The sequence below is a fragment of the Rhinoderma darwinii genome, chromosome 4, assembly GCF_050947455.1.
Source record: "Rhinoderma darwinii isolate aRhiDar2 chromosome 4, aRhiDar2.hap1, whole genome shotgun sequence".
In the NCBI taxonomy this organism is placed as follows: Eukaryota; Metazoa; Chordata; class Amphibia; order Anura; family Rhinodermatidae; genus Rhinoderma; species Rhinoderma darwinii.
Window position 1 is genome coordinate 292,819,690 of NC_134690.1, and position 20,475 is coordinate 292,840,164.

Consider the following 20,475-nt stretch of genomic DNA (forward strand, 5'->3'; position numbering starts at 1 on the left):
TGGTGGTCCTTTCCTTCTGAGCCCTCCCATGGGCCCAAACGGCAGTTTATCACAACAAATGGGGTATTGCGGCACTCAGAACAAATTGCGCAACAGAATGGGGTATTTTGTTTCTTGTGAAAATAAGAAATTTTCAGCCAAAACTACATATTATTTGACAAAAATAATTTTGTTTTCATTCCCAGCCCAATTCAAATAAGTTCTGTGAAGAAACTATGGGGTCTAAATGGTCACATTACCCATAAATGAATTTCTTGAGGGGTGTAGTTTCCAAAATGGGGTCACTTCTGGTGGGTTTCCATTGCTTTGATACCTCTGGGGCTCTGCAAATGTGACATGGCACCCGAAAACCAATCCAACAAAATCTGTACTCCAAAGAACACACAGCGCTCCTTCCCTTCTGAGGCCTCCCATGGGCCCAAACGGCAGTTTATCACCACAAATGGGGTATTGCCGCACTCAGGACAAATTGGGCAACAAAATTGAGTATTTTATTTCTTGTGAAAATAAGAATTTTTGAGCTAAAATGACATATTATTGGAAAATATATATTTTTTTTAAATTCCCAGCCCAATTCAAATAAGTTCTGTGAAGAAACTATGGGGTCTAAATGGTCACATTACCCATAAATGAATTCCTTGAGGGGTGTAGTTTCCAAAATGGGGTCACTTCTGGTGGGTTTCCATTGCTTTGATACCTCTGGGGCTCTGCAAATGCGACATGGCACACGAAAACCAAACCAGCAAAATCTGTACTCCAAAGAACACACAGCGCTCCTTCCCTTCTGAGGCCTCCCATGGGCCCAAACGGCAGTTTATTGCCACAAATGGGGTATTGATGCACTCAGGAGAAATTGGGCAACAAAATTGAGTATTTTGTTCCCTGTGAAAATAAGAAATTTTGGTAAAAAATTACATCTTATTGGAAAAAATGAAATTTTTTTAATGTCACAGCCCAATTGAAATAGGTGCTGTGAAAAAACTGTGCGGTCAAAATGCTAACAACAACCATAAATGAATTCCTTGAGGGGTGTAGTTTCCAAAATGGGGTCACTTTTGGTGGGTTTCCATTGCTTTGATACCTCTGAGGCTCTGCAAATGCGACATGGCACCCGAAAACCAATCCAACAAAATCTGGACTCCAACAAACATATAGCGCTCCTTTCCTTCTGAGCCCTCCCATGGGCCCAAACGGCAGTTTATCACCACAAATGGGGTACTGCCACACTAAGGACAAATTGGGCAACAAAATGGGGTATTTTGTTCCCTGTGAAAATAAGAAATTTTGATCACAAATGACATTTTATTGGAAAAAATGACATTTTTTTCATTTCAGAGCCCAATTCAAATACGTGCTGTGAAAAAAATGTGCGGTCAAAATGGTAACAACAACCCTAAATGAATTCCTTGAGGGGTGTAGTTTACAAAATGGGGTCACTATTGGGGGATTCCTACTGTTTTGACACCTCAACACCTCTTCAAACCTGGCATGCTGCCTAAAATATATTCTAATAAAAAAGAGGACTCAAAATGCACTAGGTGCTTCTTTGCTTCTAGGGCTTGTCTTTTAGTCCACGAGCGCAGTAGGGCCACATGTGGGACATTTCTAAAAACTGCAGAATCTGGACAATACATATTTAGTAGTGTTTCTCTGGTAAAACCTTCTGTGTTACAGAAAAAAAAATGAATAAAATTGAAATTCAGCAAGAAAAATGAAATTTGCAAATTTCACCTCCACTTTGCTTTAATTCCTGTGAAATGCCTGAAGGGTTAAAAAACTTTATAACTGCTGTTTTGAATACTTTGAGGGGTCTAGTTTTTAAAATGGGGTGTTTTATCAGGGTTTCTAATACATAGGCCCCACAAAGCCACTTCAGAACTCAAGAGGTACCTTAAAAAAAAGGCTTTTGAAATTTTCTTAAAAATATGAGAAATTGCTGTTTATGTTCTAAGCCTTGTAACGTCCAAGAAAAATAAAAGAATGTTCAAAAAACGATGCCAATCTAAAGTAGACATATGGGAAATGTGAACTAGTAACTATTTTGGGTGGTATAACCGTCTGTTTTACAAGCAGATGCATTTAAATTCTGAAAAATGCAATTTTTTCAAAATTTTCTCTAAATTTTGAAATTTTTCACCAATAAACACTGAATATATCGACCAAATTTTACCACGAACATGAAGCCCAATGTGTCACGAGAAAACAATCTCAGAATCGCTTGGGTAGGTTTAAGCATTCCGACGTTATTACCACATAAAGTGAAATATGTCAGATTTGAAAAATGGGCTCTGAGCCTTAAGGCCAAAACTAGGCTGCGTCCTTAAGGGGTTAAGTCTATCCAATCCGCATCTACTAGGCTACTTAAATTTGAAATGTCACGGCTGGATAGAAAAGCAGCTTACAAAATGCTTCTATTGCCAAAACTCTTATACCTTTTTAGAACCCTCCCCATCATTTTACCTATGAAGTTCCTTCAAACAGCACAAATGACACTTACTCAATTTATATGGGCAGGCCACAAGCCCAGAATTTCTCTACATATACTTATGCGAGACAAAAACATTGGCGGTTCGGGAATACATCATATCTATAATTATTATGTAGCCACCCAAATGGCACAAATATGTGTTTGGTGGAACAATGATGTTGACAGACAGTGGTTACATATTGAAACTTCTTATACCACACCGCTTAACTTGAAAACCACCTTATTCCTGAATTTCTGGGATTTTTCACCCCCCTCACTTACTATCTTACCATTGACAAAATTAGACTTGATCACACATTCACAAGGAAACACTAGATCGTATTACTCTACTTAAAACATACATTCCACTTGAGTTCCTTATGTTGGTAATTCCCATTCTTAATATCATGGATCACTAAAGGGATCACAGATGTATCTCAACTGTTTGTGAACAACCACTTAGTACAATTTGACTACTTGTCGTCTAAATACTCCCTACCTAACACTGATTTTTTTTAAATATTTACAAATCTGGCACTGCATTTCACGGCATGACAACCTGAACGCCTTATACAACTGTAAACTATTTGGAATCTTTTCAAAATGCACCAAGGGCATGAGAACTGTGTATAATACGTTGAAATCTCATTATTGTTTTACTAAGACTCATCCCCTCAAGACATGGCAAAGGGAATTAGGGTTTTCGTATGATGACAAAGCATAGCTATCCTCAATCAAGCTTATACATGCTGCTATCCCCTGTATTCAACTTGTGGAAGCGGCCAACAAAACAAATTTGAGATCATATTACATTTCTTACTGTTTACCCCTGATGTTTCCTGGCTCCTCTAAGTGTTGGAGGGGATGCACACTTTGCCATGTTTTATGGGAATATCCAGTGTTACATAATTACTGGCAGGGCCGCCATCAGGAATTTCTGGGCCCCATACAGCCAAGATGTCTTGCCCCCCCCCTGCATTACCGGGGGTGGGCAACAGAAATTGTGGCACTCATTTTCAGGGCCGGCCTTAGGGTAGATGGCGCCCCGCACAAAATTATCTTTCGGCGCCCCACGCCATTATAAAAAAATTCCCCATAAAAAAGCATAATTCCTCCCCACAGTATAATGCCCTATATAGTGCCCCCACACAGTGTAATGCCCCTTTAGTGCCCCACACACAGTATAATAATAATATTTAATAATGTAATATATTATAACGCCTTCAAGGACACAGTATTTTGTCCTCTAATTGTGCCCACACAGTGTTATGCCCCCTAAGTGCCACACACAATATATTGCCCCTTGTAGTGCCCCTACACAGTATGATGTCCGCTTAGTGGCCTAATGCCCCCACAGCCCCCCTAGTAGAAAGTGCCCCCTGTAGATTGTGCCGTACAGCCTCCCTGTAGACAGTGCCATAATCCCCCACCTCCTCCTTGTAGACAGTGTCATACAGCCCCCACATCCCCCTTGTAGAAAGTGACATACAGCCCCCACATCCCCCTTGTAGAGAGTGACATACAGCCCCCACATCCCCCTTGTAGAGAGTGACATACAGCCCCCACATCCCCCTTGTAGACAGTGCCATACCTCCCCCACCTCCACCTGACAGGATCCTTGCATAGGCCGGCTTGATCCAGAGATGTCATCACGCCGACTGTGCAGGGATCCTGTCCCTGCGCCTCATAGGCTGCAGGCGCCTCTGTAGCCTGGTACAGAGTTTCCCAACCTTTTCGGACTTGTGCCACCCCTGGAAAAAAAAAATCCTCAGGGCCCCCCTACCAAAAATTGTTTAGAGAAAGACAAAATAGCTAAAAAATAAGGACTACATTCTTAGGGTATGTTCACACAGCGTTTTTTTGTAAGGCAGAAAAAAATGTGCTTTTGAATTGACAGCGTTATTTGATGGGGTTTTTTTAAGCCGTTGAAGCGAATGCAAAAGATGCAGCAAAAAAAGCTCCAAACGAGTGCCACAGCTATTTTTTTCCTACTATTAATTTAAATTGGAGGTCAGAGGTGGAAACCACTTGAAGACCATCAGCCCCCCACTCACAGTAAAATGACCATCAGCCCGCCACTCACAGATGCCCCCTGTAGATAGTACCACACGGCCCCCTGTAGATAGTGTCACACAGCCCCCTTGTAGGTCGTGCCACACAGCCCTCTTGTAGGTCGTGCCACACAGCCCCCTTGTAGGTCGTGCCACACAGCCCCTCTTATAGGTCGTGCCACACAGCCCCCTTGTAGGTCGTGCCACACAGCCCCCTGTAGGACGTGCCACACAGCTCCCTGTAGGTCGTGCCACACAGCCCCCTGTAGGTCGTGCCACACAACCCCCTTGTAGGTAGTGCCACAAATGCCCCCTTGCTGCACAGCCCCCTTGTAGGTAGTGCCACATAGCCCCCTGTAGGTAGTGCAACACAGCCCTCTTGTAGGTAGTGCCACAAGGCCCCCTTGTAGGTAGTGCCACACAGCCCCCTGTAGGTCATGCAACACAGCCCCTTTGTAGGTAGTAGGGATGTCACGATACCTGAATTTGGACTTCGATACCGATACTTCGTGTAGTATTGCTAAAACGATACTTTGCCAACAGTAATAAAAAAAAGTTCTTCCATTTTCTGATGTGAGGCGCGAGGTGTGATGCTGAATTTAACCTCCATTTGCCTCACATTAATAGTAATTAACCCCATCATGTTTCTCAGTCATAATGGGTTAATGTGTGAGGTACATGATGGGGTTAATTACTATTAATGTGAGGCACATGGAGGTTAAATTCATCACACCTTGTGCCTCACATTAATAAGTGAAAGAAGTTTTTTTTAGTTTTTTTTTTACAGCGTACACATCATAAATGACGCAAACAAATTGTTGTGCAGGTTATTACGGCCGCGCCAATGCCGAATGTGTGTATATTTTATGTATTGAGACTTATTTTAATGTTTATTGTAAAAAAAAGGCGTATGTGTATTTTTTAAATTTAACATTACTTTATGTTTTTACTTTATTTTTAAACTTTAATATACTGGCATATATCAGATATATGCCAGTACATTAGCCTATGTATGTATGTATAGTACACAGGCAGTTGTTAGGACATACCTCAGTATGCCCTAACAACAGGAAATATGGTAAGACAGCCCTGGGGTCCTTCAATAGACCCTGGGCTGTCTGCCCATATATGGTATGGCCCTCGATCGCATCACAGGAATTCCCTGTGACGCGATCCAGGGGCATCCCCCCTCCTCACTTTCCCCTGAATGCTGCAGTCAGCTTTGATCGCAGCATTCAGGAGAATAGCGGCGGAGATAAGAGGCTTCTCTGATCTCCGCCGTTATAGAGCGGGGCTGCGGCTGTGTAATACAGTCATTGCCCTGCTCCTGACATTAAGTGCACGCGCAGTCAGCATGAGGTGATGCGGCCGGCGCTGCACTAATGAGCGGCGGCGCAGACACCGAAGACAGAACACGGGGGTGTTTTGAAGTGCGGCCGCCATGTTCTGTCTTCAGTGCCGCCGCTCATTAGTGCAGCACTGGCCGCATCGGATCATCCTCGCGGCGCGCACTTGTCAGGACTCAGGAGCGGGGCAATGGCTGTATTACACAGCTGCAGCCCCGCTCTTATACATCATGTATTACTATACTTAGCTGTGTGGCTCGAACCATTTGGGGATGCACAGTATCGAAACAGTAGTGCCACAAATCCCCCCTTGCCGCACAGCCCCCTTGTAGGTAGTGCCGAACAGCCCCCTTGTAGGTAGTGCCACACAGATCCCTTGTAGTGCCACACACACCCATGTAGGTAGTGCCACACAGACCCGTGTGGGTAGCACTTCCTTCCTGTAGATAGCGCCATTGTAGCTCCCTGTGGCTGGGGATTCCGCTCCTTGACGGAGTGCTTTATGTCTCTGTCCATATATGAACAGTGACATTAGTAGCAACTAACTCCTGAATCGGAATCCCTGTCCACAGCGTTGCCGACGCTGTGACCGGGGATTCCACTCCAGGAGAAGCCCCTGACGTCTCTGTCCATTTCGTCGGGGAGTGCTATCTACAGGGGTTCTGCAAAAAAATCTCCTCCTCCTCACATCCACTTCACACTATGAGGAGGAGAGAAAGCACGTCTGTGGCAGTTGTCCAGAGGAGTGCCGCGGCACCCCTGGAGGGTACTCATGGGAACCTCCTGTTGGGAACCACCAGCCTAGTAGATCACAGAGCAGGGAGATACCTCCCTGCTCTGCTATAGTGTTGAATAGTATCTGCGTCTTTAGCAGGGCCGTATTTACAACTCACGCTGCCCTAGGCACTAATCCTGAATATAGCCATAATAAAGGCCTATTTAGTTTAGCCAATTATCATCATGATTCGCTAGTTTCTGACCAATTATAATGATATTTGGTCAGTGTTAACAAAGGAGAAGATCAATGATAAAAACTTTGCTTATCGTTAATTTCAAATGAGAAAAAAAAAAGGTAATACACCCGGCCGTAGTCATAGCGATGCGTATTCTGTTCTGAGTGTAGCCCGGCCTCCAGGGATCACGATTCATTCCATGTGACAGCTGCAGCCAATGAAAGGCTGCAGCGGTCACATGGACTACAGGGTCATCGCATGAGGCCGGGCTACGCTCAGAGAGGGAGAGGGACTACGGCTGGGAGTATTAGCTTTTTTTTACATTTATTTCTGCAGTCTTTCCACCAAAAAAACTGCACCAAAATTTGGTGCCGTTTTTCAGGTGAAATTCCCTGCGGTTCTCAGGACGTATACACTGTGTAGTTTTACGTATCCACCCTGTGTGTTCCTACCCTTATAATCAAGTTGCTGTCCCCCACAAATATTATCACGCGCGTCGCATGGACCTATATTAGTCTATGGGGCCGTGCAGACATGTGCATTATTTTTAAGCAGCGTTGGTCCGCTGCGTAAAAGTCACGACATGTCCGTTCTTTGAGCGTTTTTCGCCCTCATGGCCGCACGACTTTGCAGATAAAGGGACGGTTTAAACGCGTTAACGTGCGGCCATGAATTAATACACCCTTTATGGCCGCACGATTTTGCAAATTACAACAGCTTACCCCCTATCCATTCTCTATGGGAGCGCCGGAAAAAGCAGAACACTGCACTGGGCTATCTCCGGCGCTCCCTTAGAGAATGAATGGAGCGGCAGTGCGCATGCGAATGTAACTGGAATACCCCTTAACGAGGTATTTGACAGCCGCTCCTACATAGTGCCAGCACGGTTGTTGGCCGCGTTGCGACAGTGTGAGGGCCGCTCCGTGTGGCCGTACCCTAAAGAATCCTTTCTCCCCATACATAACGCCATGTTCCCCTCCCCCATGATTCATAATAAGCTCCTACACCATAAAATAAACTATACAAAAGTCCCCCTCCCACAAAATACATTTATAAAGAATCCCCCCACACTCCTATAGCATTTAGGGCAATGTCCCCTCACCTTCAAAATCGATCTGTAAAAAATACACACACACAAAGTACCTATGACCTAGTCTCCTCTCCCCCACAAAATTAATCTTTGCAAAAAAAAACAAAAAACATCCTGTTACACATCACTAAAAGCCCCCTCTTTCCTCCTCCCTCACACAGCACATAAATAAACATAGATTAACCTAAAGCTGCTACTCTTACCTAACACCGGAGCTCTGTGGACGAGTCTTCACTGTGGCAGCAGCACAGCAGGAAGGAGCTGCGTGAGGTGCTGAGTCTGTGTGACACTGCAGTACAGGTTGTGCCGATTGGTGGAGCAGACAGAGGCACCTGCTGCTCCTCCAATCAGCGCTCACTTCACACAGCAGTGGAGAGGAAGGAACATTTCTTCTTTCTTCGGCTCGTACCCACTGGCGCCCCCCTTACAGCATAGCGGCCGGCTCCCTGTGCGACCGCACGTGTCGCACATAGCTAAGGCCGGCCACGCTCACATTTGTACGTTATTCGCATTAACTGATTTTGGTGCTGATGTCAATTACAGTGAAGGAAACCATGGAGCCGGCAGTGACCGGTTAATGCTCTGGATTTTGATCTATTTAGCCAAAACGTATCCGACTGTATGGCATATAGTGGGATACGTCGCCCGGGGAATGGCCCAGGGGAAACTACTGAAGTCACTGCCCATGAACAGGGCTGGAGCCTTCTACTAGCGCTCTGCCCAGGGAGTATGGCGCTGTTCCTGATGTCCATATACGTAAAGTGACGTCCGAAGCTTTGCAAAGCCTGAGTACACGGCCGGAGCGTCGGCAACACTCTGGCCAGGGATTCCGGCCCTGGAGAATCCCCTGATGTCACTTTACATATATGGACAGTGATGTCAGGAGCTTTCCCAGGGATAAAGTCCATGGGTAGAGCACTTGTGATGCTGCCTGGGGACTCTGGAATAGCAAAGTCTACTACGCCATTTCATCCTTCAAAAAGAAGGTAAACCAACGTCTACCAGCCCAACGTAGGCTAAAAGGAGATAATGGAGCCCTGTGAATTATCGTCTACGTTGTTTATACTGTAAGGTAGGAGATTTCCTGACTACACGATAAACTTAGGGCAACAACACGATGTGAAGCGGCCTAAGGGAGGGGGAAGCGCTTGTGAGGATGTAAGGAGAACTAATGCTCCGTTCTTACGTTGCCATTAAAGTTCAATGTGTCTTTCCACAGTAAAAATCGGAGGCTTTCCCTTTGATTCCTGGCGCAGATGCTACAAGCGTGTAGCAGATCCGCACGAGAATAAGGTCCTGTTCACACAGACTTTTTTGCAACATTTTTTCAGCGGAAACCGCGTTGGAAACTGCGGCAAAAAACGTCCGAAATCACCTCCTATGGATTTCAATGGCAGGCGAAGGCGTTTTTTTCCCGCGAGCGGAAAAAACGCTCGCGAGAGAAAGAAACGACATGCCCTTTCTTCAGGCATTTCCATCTCTGACCTCCCATTGACCTCAATGGGAGGCAGAGAAAGCCTGAAGGAATTTCAAGGCAGATTTTTCTGCCTGCAAAAAGCTGTGTGAACAAGGCCTAAGTCCCATTGTCATTCAAAGTTGCTCATCCTCGGCTTTTCCATGTAATATAAGTCGCATGCTTCTTATTGCTGTGGCGGATTTCTTTTCATGGTGCGGACAAAAATACACGTGGAAAATTTTTCACAGCATGTGAACTGGGTTGCAGAAACCTCATATGCATGGGATGCAGAATCATCGGCATGTCATCGGAATCCGTATCAAATCCAACATGTGTGAACGGGGCCTTAGGGGGAGTTAAAAAAAATCTCTGTTAGGCCAAATGCACACGATACTTATTACGTGCAAATTTGTCGCGGGTATTTTCGTGCGGCAAATCCGCAGTGTAATACAGGACCAGCAAAGTAAATGAGATCAAGAAATCTCATCTACATGTTGCATTTTCTGCACAAAAATTGACCTGCGGTGCGTATTTGAAAATATGATACATGTCACTTTATCTTGCGTTTCCGCTTGCGAATTCTTTCTGACTAGTTTAAAAAATAATAAAAAAACCTGCTGCATAATATCTGCACCTATTTCCGCATCAAAAAGTAAAAACCGCACATAAAAACATATAAAAAAAACGCACTAATACGTGCAGATTTTACCTGCGAAATTACCTGCGGTTTTAATGCGGATTTTGTGCACCAAATTCCTCAATGTGTGCGTTACAGAATTTGCTGGGGATTTACAGCAAATTAACCCTTTACATTGTAAAGGATGAAATACGTTACAATTCTGCAACATTAGGGTTTGTTCACACAGCTTATTTTCGGCCGTTTTTCTGGCCGTAAACGTCCGAAATATCAGAAGCAGAACGCCTCCAAACATCTGCCCATTGATTTCAATGAGAAAAAATAGCGCTGTGTTCCGACGGGCCGTTCTTTTTACAGCGGCCGCGTAAAAAAACGGCCGTGAAAAAGAAGTGCAGGTCACTTCTTCAAACGTTTCTGGAGCCGTTTTTCATTGACTCTATTGGAAAAACAGCTCCAAAAACGGCAGAAAAAAAACACAGCGAAAGACAAGAGTTTGCTTAAAAATCATTTGAAAATCAGGAGCTGTTTTCCCTTGTATATCTCCGTATTTTCAGACTGTTTTTGCTAATTGTGTGAACATACCCTAATAGGCATGCAGCTGATTTAACCCCTTCCCTCCTCAGCCATTTTTTGGATTTTAACTTTTGTTTTTTACTCTCCACTTTCCAAAAGCTATAATTTCTTAATTTGAGGGGTTTTTTTTGCGGTACAAGTTGTAGTTTTTCATGGCACCATTTATTGTATCGCATAATGTACTGGGAAGCTGAATTTTTTTTATTTGTGAGGTGAAATGCTGCACGTGCATGAGGTTTTGACAAACCCCATTCACATGAGTTAGGGCTTATTCAGACTAACGTGTTAATCGATCGTGTGAAGGACGTTTTTTTAATGGTCGTCACACGGCTGCATGTATTTCTATGGGGTTATTCATATGGTCGTTGTTCTAACAGACCGTGTGAAGGGCCTATAAAAAAATAGGACATGTCATATTTTTGTGCGTTTTCACGGATCCCTCAATAGACTCAAGTCTATGAGGGATGTGTGAAAACGGGTCCTGCACGGCTGCAAATCGGCCACGAAAAACGGCCGTTCTTCACGTCTGATTTCACACACATTGGTCTGAATATCGCCTTAGGCCTTATTCACACGAACGTGTCCGTTTTGCACGCGCAAAAAATGCTGCATTTTTTTGCGCGCAAAAGTTCAGTGTGGCATCAGCATATGGTGCGTGGCTGTGTGATTTTCGCGCAGCCGGCATCATTATGACACTCTGTTTTGATGTTACAACACAGTAAAGAAGGAGGGGCTTTTATGTTTCCCTTCACTTCTTTACCTACTGTAGCGCGAATCACGCGCGTCACACGGAAGTGCTTCCGTGTGCCGTGCGCGATTTGCACGCACCCAATGACTTCAATGGGTGCATGCTGCGCAAAACACGGGCAAGTATAGGACATGTCGTGAGTTTTACACAGCGCACATACGCTGCGTGAAATTGACTGACAATCTGAACGGCCCCATTCACTAACATAAGTCCGTGCGACGCCTGTGAAAATCACGCGCGTATCACAGACGTATAACACATTCGTGTGAATAAGGCCTTATATTGTAATTTGTAGTGAATTTTCAGTGCGCAATCCACACCAAAAATAGGAGGCAAGTAAGTGGCTTATTCAGACGTCCATGTTCGGTTTGTGATATACGGAGCGTGTATAGGCCATATTTCCCGGACCGACCACAGTTCAGGCAGCCAGGTTTCTAGCATCACAGTTATCTATGACCATAGTCCCTCCCTTCCCGTGGGAATACTGTTCCCGGTCCCGTACCGAAAGCATCATTACAGTATGGGACAGTATTCCCGCGGAGAGGCAAGGACTCCCAGCAATTCTGATAACTACGATGCTAGGAGTCCGGCTCCATGAATTGTGGTTGGCCCGGGAAATACGGCCGATACACGCTCCGTATGTCACGGACCGAACGCGGCCGTCTGAATAAGGCCCCTTAGTCTAATTACACAGTGAGGTGAAATCCCATTTTTTTGCAACAATTTTTGCAAAATCGCGGCACAAACGTGATTTGACCGCACTGTGAGAATATAGCCTAACAGCACTTTTCATGTTTTGTATCCTTTTTTCATGCAATTTTCGTAATTGCGGCACAAATCACGCGGTTTTGCCACGATTTTTATATAATCGCGGCAAAACTGTGCCATTTTTGCCACGATTACGATAACCACCTCTTGAAATTCCAGGAAAGTTCCCGTCTGGTCTATACATCGATGTAGCACGTACGCATTGTACAATGCCATCTGTATGATGTGCACGGCCATCTTCTTATACCACACCGCATGGCGCTGTAGGGCTTCAGGACTTGATCTGACAAGTCCACCCCTCCCATGTACCTATTGTAGTCCAGGATGCAGTCTGGTTTGGGGGTCTCTGTACTGGTACCTCGTACAGGTACATGGGTACTGCTGTGGCATCTCTCTTGTCCTTGTACTTGACATACAATATGTTGCTGCTGGATTTTGCCCTGCTCTCACCCCTTCTGAGTGTTTGCCCTGCAGAGTCTTAGGGAGGCCTTTCAGATTTCTTCTAGCAGTGCCGCATGCCGCAGGACTTCTGGAAGCGAGGCAGTTGAAGAGTGGGACGCTGGTATAACAATTATCCAGGTAGTGGTAATAACCCTGGTCCAGCAGTGGGTGCACCAAATCCCACACAATTTTTGCATTAACTCCCAGTAAGGGGGGCATTCTGGGGGCTGAATACTGGTGTCCTTCCCTTCATATATCCTAAATTTGTAGGTATACCCTGATGCACTCTCGCACAGCTTATACATCTTCACGCCATACCTTGCCCTCTTACCCGGCAGGTACTGGCGGAATTGAAGCCTCCCTTTAAAATGTACCAAGGACACATCAATAGAAATACACGTCTCAGGGGTGTATGCTTGGGAAAACCGGGCACTGAAACGGTCTAATAGGGGTCTCCGTTTATACAAACGGTCAAAACTGGGGTCATCTTGGAGTAGGCAATGCTCATTAGGAGAAGCAAAGTATTGCCTAATTTTTTTGAAATTATTTTTTTAGGTTCCAGTTCAGTTCTGAAGTTGCTTTGAGGGGCCCATATATTAGAAACCCCTATGAAACACCCCAGTTTAGAAACTAGACACCTCAAAGTATTCACAACAGCATTTAGAAAGTTTATGAACACTTTAGGTGTTTCACAGAAATTTAGAGCAAAGTAGAGGTCAAATTTAGATATTTATTTTTGTCAGAAAATCCTTTTTATACCATTTTTTTCTATAACACAAAAGGTTTTACCAGAGAAACGCAACTCAATACTTATTGCCCAGATTCTGCCGTTTTGAGAAATATCCCACATGTGGCCTTAGTGTGGTAATGGACTGAAGCACCCGCCTCCGAAGCAAAGGAGCACCTAGAGGATTATGAGGCCTCCTTTTTATTAGGCACCATGTCCGGTTTGAAGAGGTCTTGTGGTGCCAAAACAGTGAAAACCCCCCAAAAGTGACCCCATTTTGGAAACTAGACCCCTTGAGGAATACATTGTAGTTTTCTTGGGGTGCATGCGACTTTTTGATCAGTTTTTATTCTATTTTTAGGTTGCGTGGTGACTAAAAAACAGCAATTCTACTATTGTTTTTTTATTCTATTATTTTTACAGCGTTCACCGTGCACTATAAATGACACATTGACTTTATTCTGCGGGGCGATACGATTACGGCGATACCAGATGTTTATAGTTTTTTTATGTCTTATGGCGTTTGCACAATAAAATACGTTTTGTAAAAAATCATTCACTTTTTGTGTTACCTTATTCTAAAAGCCAGAACTTTTTATTTTTCCATCAAGAAAGCCGTGCGAGGACTTATTTTTTGCGTAACGAACTGTAGTTTCAATCATCACCATTTTTAGGTACATGCCACTTTTTTATCTCTTTTTATTCCATTTTTTGGGAGATGAAGTGACGAAACAATTGTGATTTTGGTACGGTTTATTATCGGCCTTAATAGTAACGCTGCCCAAGCCAGAGAAAACTCCCGATATACCTCAGAATTTTAGGCCTATTTTATTGCTCAACTCTGATATAAAGATATATGCTAAATTGTTGGCGAACCGTCTGGCTCCCATTCTGCCAGATTTGGTGAAAGATGATCAAGTGGGATTTGTCAAAGGTCGACAGGCGTTTGACAACACTAGGAGAGTGTTGAACATACTACATACTTTAGAATCCAGAGGTTTTCCGTCAGTGCTGTTGTCATTAGATGCCGAGAAGGAGTTTGACCGGATTAGCTGGTCGTATGCATTCTCGGTTCTTCGACACATGGGGTTCGGGGGCAGTATTCTAGACACAATCTTAGCCCTATATTCTGCACCATCTGCTAAAATATTTACAAATGGCACACTTTCTGAGGAATTTCCCATCTCTAATGGGACCAGACAGGGGTGCCCATTATCGCCACTGATCTTTGTATTATCAATAGAACCTCTAGCTCAAGCGTTAAGAGAACATTCTGAGATTCATGGCATTACAGTAGGGGACCGCACACATACGGTTTCACTATATGCGGATGACATCATTCTCACACTGTCCGACCCGGAGAATTCTCTTGTTCAGGTTATAGATGTTATTAAACAATTTGGGAACCTGTCTTACTATAAAATGAATACCCAGAAATCGCAGGTTCTCCCACAGAATATTCCGAGGCAATCTTTATATTTTTTTAAAACCAAATTCCCCTTTGATTGGCGATCGGATGGCATTAATTATTTGGGTGTTTTTCTGACTAGTACACATAAACAGCTTTTTAAGCGAAATTATGAATCTTTATTAACACACATACAATCAGAAACACAGAGAATGAGGTATCTTGGATTGGGAGGATTGCGGCCTTTAAGATGCTATTGCTTCCGAAATTGTTATACCTTTTTCGTACCCTCCCTATTCAGATCTCCATGTCCTTTTTCACCTCGATTCATAAAATAATCTCTCACTTCATATGGGCCGGGCCACATCCCAGAACATCCTATAGACTATTGTCTAAAAACAGGAGTGCAGGAGGATTGGGAGTGCCCGACATTTATCATTATTATCTAGCTTCTCAGGTGTCACAGATATCTTCGTGGTGGTTAGAGGATGCTAGTAAACATTGGGTACATATTGAATCTTGTGGTGCACATCCTCTATCATTGAAAATGTTATTGTTAGCTTCGTGTTGGAAAATACCTACTCCTCCTAGCGTCACTCCACTAACAAAGGGATCGATTCATAGTTGGTCGAAATTTCACGAATACTCTAATTCTCGTAGTCCCTTATCTAAGACAAATTCCCCAATAGACCTACTAGCCTTAGCTATTCCCAACCTACATATTAAAGAGGCTCTGTCACCAGATTTTGCAACCCCTATCTGCTATTGCAGCAGATAGGCGCTGCAATGTAGATTACAGTAACGTTTTTATTTTTAAAAAACGAGCATTTTTGGCCAAGTTATGACCATTTTTGTAATTATGCAAATGAGGCTTGCAAAAGTCCAAGTGGGTGTGTTTAAAAGTAAAAGTCCAAGTGGGCGTGTATTAGGTGCGTACATCGGGGCGTTTTTAATACTTTTACTAGCTGGGCGCTGTGAAGAGAAGTAACATCCTCTTCTCTTCAGAACGCCCAGCTTCTGACAGTGCAGATCTGTGACGTCACTCACAGGTCCTGCATCGTGACGGCCACATCGGCAGCAGAGGCTACAGTTGATTCTGCAGCAGCATCAGCGTTTGCAGGTAAGATCGACTTACCTGCAAACGCTGTTGCTGCTGCAGAATCAACTGTAGCCTCTGGTGCCGATGTGGCCGTCACGATGCAGGACCTGTGAGTGACGTCACAGATCTGCACTGTCACAAGCTGGGCGTTCTGAAGAGAAGAGGATGTTACTTCTCATCAGAGCGCCCAGCTAGTGAAAGTATTAAAAACGCCCCGATGTACGCACATAATACACACCCACTTGGACTTTTACTTTTAAACACACCCACTTGGACTTTTGCAAGCCTCATTTGCATAACTACAAAAATGGTCATAACTTGGCCAAAAATGCTCGTTTTTTTTAAATAAAAACGTTACTGTAATCTACATTGCAGCGCCTATCTGCTGCAATAGCAGATAGGGGTTGCAAAATCTGGTGACAGAGCCTCTTTAAGCCTTGGAAGGTGGGGGGGGGTGAGGGATCTGTCCCAGCTCTTGGGAGGTTCTCATATGATATCGTTTGCAAAATTGTCCCAATTTCACTTACCTGAAACAGAGTTCTATACTTAATTAAGAATTCACCATTTTCTACATCACCAACATAAGGAGGCGACATATTGCAATAATTCTATATTTCCAATACTCGCGCGACAAAGCAAAGGCCTGAAAGTAATTTATAACTTTATACATGATCATGATTCATTTCTTAAATCGTACCTATACAAAGATTGGGAAAATGAGTTGGGACAGTCCTTCACTCCTGAGCAGTGGACAAGAGCTTTTAAGTGGATAAATAAATCGCTGCAATGCAGTTCTCATTTTGAAGCTGCAATGAAAACCTTGCTACGGTGGTACTATACACCAGAGCTCTTAAGTAGGATGTATCCGACTTCTTCATGTAGATGCTGGAGAGGATGTGGAGAGAGGGGTACTCTGCTTCATGTTCTATGGAAGTGCCCGCTTTTAACGGCATATTGGCAGGACATATTCTGCTTGATCTCGACTCTGACAAACCAAAGGATCCCTAGTTACCCACAAATGGCACTATTATTTCTAGACCTCCATGTAATACCTCCCAGATTTAGGATTCTTATATGTAAAATATTGATCATTGCTAACATTGTTGTGACAAGATACTGGAAGTCTCCTTCCATTCCCACGCGAGCAGAGGTAATTTCTTCGATTAATGATATATTTATACATATATTTACGAAAGGGTTCTGACGTATGGCTCGAACAATTTTGTTACTTTTTCAGGGGTATGGGACGCATGGAGGAATAGCCCGAATTGCATAACTGTATGAAAATTGATGTGCTATGTCCATATGCTCTATATGTGCTATACTCGGAGAGATGATCTGTAATGTATACCTGTTCTGTTTTTACTATTGTTGTTATTACTGTGTTAGGTATGAATGTACCTGATTGTTATTTGTTCTTCTGATCAATTTCTGCATTCCTGGTACGCAATTTGTATTTACGTAAGTTTATGAGAATGTATTGTGTATTTTCACTTTGCAAATATGAAAATATGTGGTTATTTATCATGTTCTTTTCGTTTGAAATTTCCAATAAAAAAAAAGATTGAACCATAAAAATAAGTACATTGGCAGTAACATTACCCATAGAAAAAGGATCCCCACAAAGGTCGGGTCCCACAACCTCTATAGTAAAGTGCAAATAGTGCATGCAAAGACTGGTACATAAGTAATACGATGAATATGGATAGAAACCATCCAAAGCAAAGTAATATAAAAAAACAGACAGCAGAAAGGTACAATTAAGGAGGCATATAGACCAGAACTATGGGGGGATCAACCCCAACACGTGTTTCGCACGTAGCTTCTTCCGGGGCTATACTAAGGAGCACAGATATGTGGGTATATAAAGCACAACCCACCAATGAATGGCTAAAACATACAGCTGGTAACAAACAGCAATTTACCTTTAAAGTCCTACATGATATAATCCCATTGGTAGATACCTCCCAAGTATCATCGCATGGAAACAAGAGGGTGTGGATCTGTGAGTTTGTTCACAGAACAAAACCCAGGTGCAGCTAACAACAATCACACTGGGCCGTCCCTCACAAAGGGAAGGGCGGGCAAGTGGGAGCACAGTCAGTCACCCAGGAAATACTGATCATAATCACATTGTCAAAATGTGCATATTAGCTGATGAGTGCATTGGAACGCAGGCAAGATGGCCGCCATCACTAGACGCCCGTCCCACCACACGGGTGGAGTGAGGGGTGAATGGGAGGGCGGCCAGGATGCCGCACATGAGCATAAAGTATGAGAAAAAAAGAGGAAGACATAGAATAAATATCACGATTAATATAATATCCGAACATGTCAGAATTCATGTGACCGCTAATGAAAAATTGTTTTTTATCCACCGATATTCGAATACACAGCGTATAATATTATATACGGTTATTATTATACATTCAGGATACACTAATACAGATCTGATGACAATAAGTGAAATAAAAGTCCCTGTGTTTAAAGAATAAAATATTAAAATTCAATCCCCAAAAAATAAAATAAATAAATTCGGAACAATTAGTGTGTGAACAGGGATATGTATAATATGACACTGTATTACATCATGTCCAATCCATATGTAATGTGTACAAAATCATGTAAAAACATATATTTACAATAATGCATAATATGGTACTAAACAGTACAATCAAAAAATAGTGCATAATAATAACAAAGTATGTTTACCAATAAGGAGTGAAACACAAATAAGTGAACATGAACATGCAGTGATAAGTGAACATGCAGTGACAAAATCCCATAAATAATCACGACAGTAGAAAAAACAAAATACAGTGATCTTTGTGAGGCTGGATTCACACGAGCGTGTGCCTTTTGCGCACGCAAAAAAACCGCGGCGTTTTGCCTGCGCAAAAGACACTTGACAGCTCCATGTGGCAGCATCATATGATGCGCGGCTGCGTGGTTTTCGCACAGCCGCCATCATTATGACACTCCATTTGGATGTTTGTAAACAGAAAAGCACATGGTGCTTTTCTGTTTTCATTTATCCTTTTGACAGCTGTTGCGCGAATCACGCTGTTCGCACGGAAGTGCTTCCGTGTGATATGCGTGGTTTTCACGCACCCAATCAGTCTGAATAAGCCCTTAGAGTCATCCAAACCAAATTATCAGCATAAGGGCTTATTCAGACAAACGGGATATACGTCCGCGCAACGCGCGTGATTTTCACGCGCGTCGCACAGACCTATATTAGTCTATGGGGCCGTGCAGACATGTGCGTGATTTTTACGCAGCGTTGGTCCGCTGCGTAAAAGTCACAACATGTCCGTTCTTTGAGCATTTTTCACGCATCACGCACCCATTGAAGTCAATGAGTGCGTGAAAACCACGCATGTCACACAGAACCACTTCCGAGCGAACAGCGTGATTCGCGCAACAGCTGTCAAAAGGATGAATGAAAACAGAAAAGCACCACGTGATTTTCTGTTTACAAACATCCAAATGGAGTGTCATAATGATGGCGGCTGCGCGAAAACCACGCAGCCGCGCATCATATGATGCTGCCACACGGAGCTGTCAAGTGCCTTTTGCGCAGGCAAACGCCGTGTTTTTTGCGTGCGCAAAAGACACACGCTCATGTGAATCCTGCCTAAAATTGAGATCCAATATACCAATCCTAAACGGGTATTTAAAATGAGAATAGTCCCATGAAGAATGGTGACAAAAATGTCAGATGTCAAGGATTCTATGCCATATTCATCATACACGTATAGAGGAAGAAAAATAGGGCAGCACAAAGGGGAGGAGCTATATTAAACTTGAATATATATGTAGGACATAGAAAATTAAAAAACACAAAGATTAGTAAAAATTAAATCATAAAACCAACTTAGAAAGCCATTTCCAAAAACCTTGGTAATGTTAATATGAAGCACTGATAACATAGATTCTATCAATTAAACATGGACATATAGGGTGGTTATGAGTGTGAGAGAATAAATAAAGGAATCTGTAGAGCTATAAACTACTATCAGTAGCAGATAGTTCTAGTATTCAAAAAGATCCTAGTCAAAATACGATATAGAGTCTTCAACTTTGATAAATCAGTTTCATTTTCTGCTGCTTCAATATCCAGAACATGTTCCCTTACACGACGTGTTAGTTCACATGATCTTAGTCCGACATAGACTTTATCACACGGGCACGTTGCATACTATATTACACCAATTGTGTTACATCCAATGGAATGGGTGATTTTAAATTCTCTTTTCCTACATGACTTGAGGAAATTATCATCAGTTTCCACATTTGGACGTGGAACACATTTATCACAAGGCTTACAGCCCCATTTGGGGACTTTTGTCCCAAATATTTTACCCGGGACCTTACCTGGTGTCACGAAGGGTCTGTGGACCCACTGGGCCGTACCTCCTTGGCGGTAAGGCAGCTGGCCAACAGGTAGCAGGTGGAAGTCTATAGTTCGTATAGGTACCTGTGGCAGCTCAGACAGCAGCAGGGCAGGCTCGGCTGGGACTAGGCAGCAGGTAGACGTCAGGCGAGGTGAAGCAGGTCAGATGTGGATACAGCATTACATGACTTTGGCACAGCACAGTGCTAGACCAGGACGGTATGGAATGCAAGGAACAGGAACAAGACCTGGAACAGGTACAGGAACAGGAACTGGAACAGGTACAGGAACAGGAACTGGAACAGGTAAAGGTAC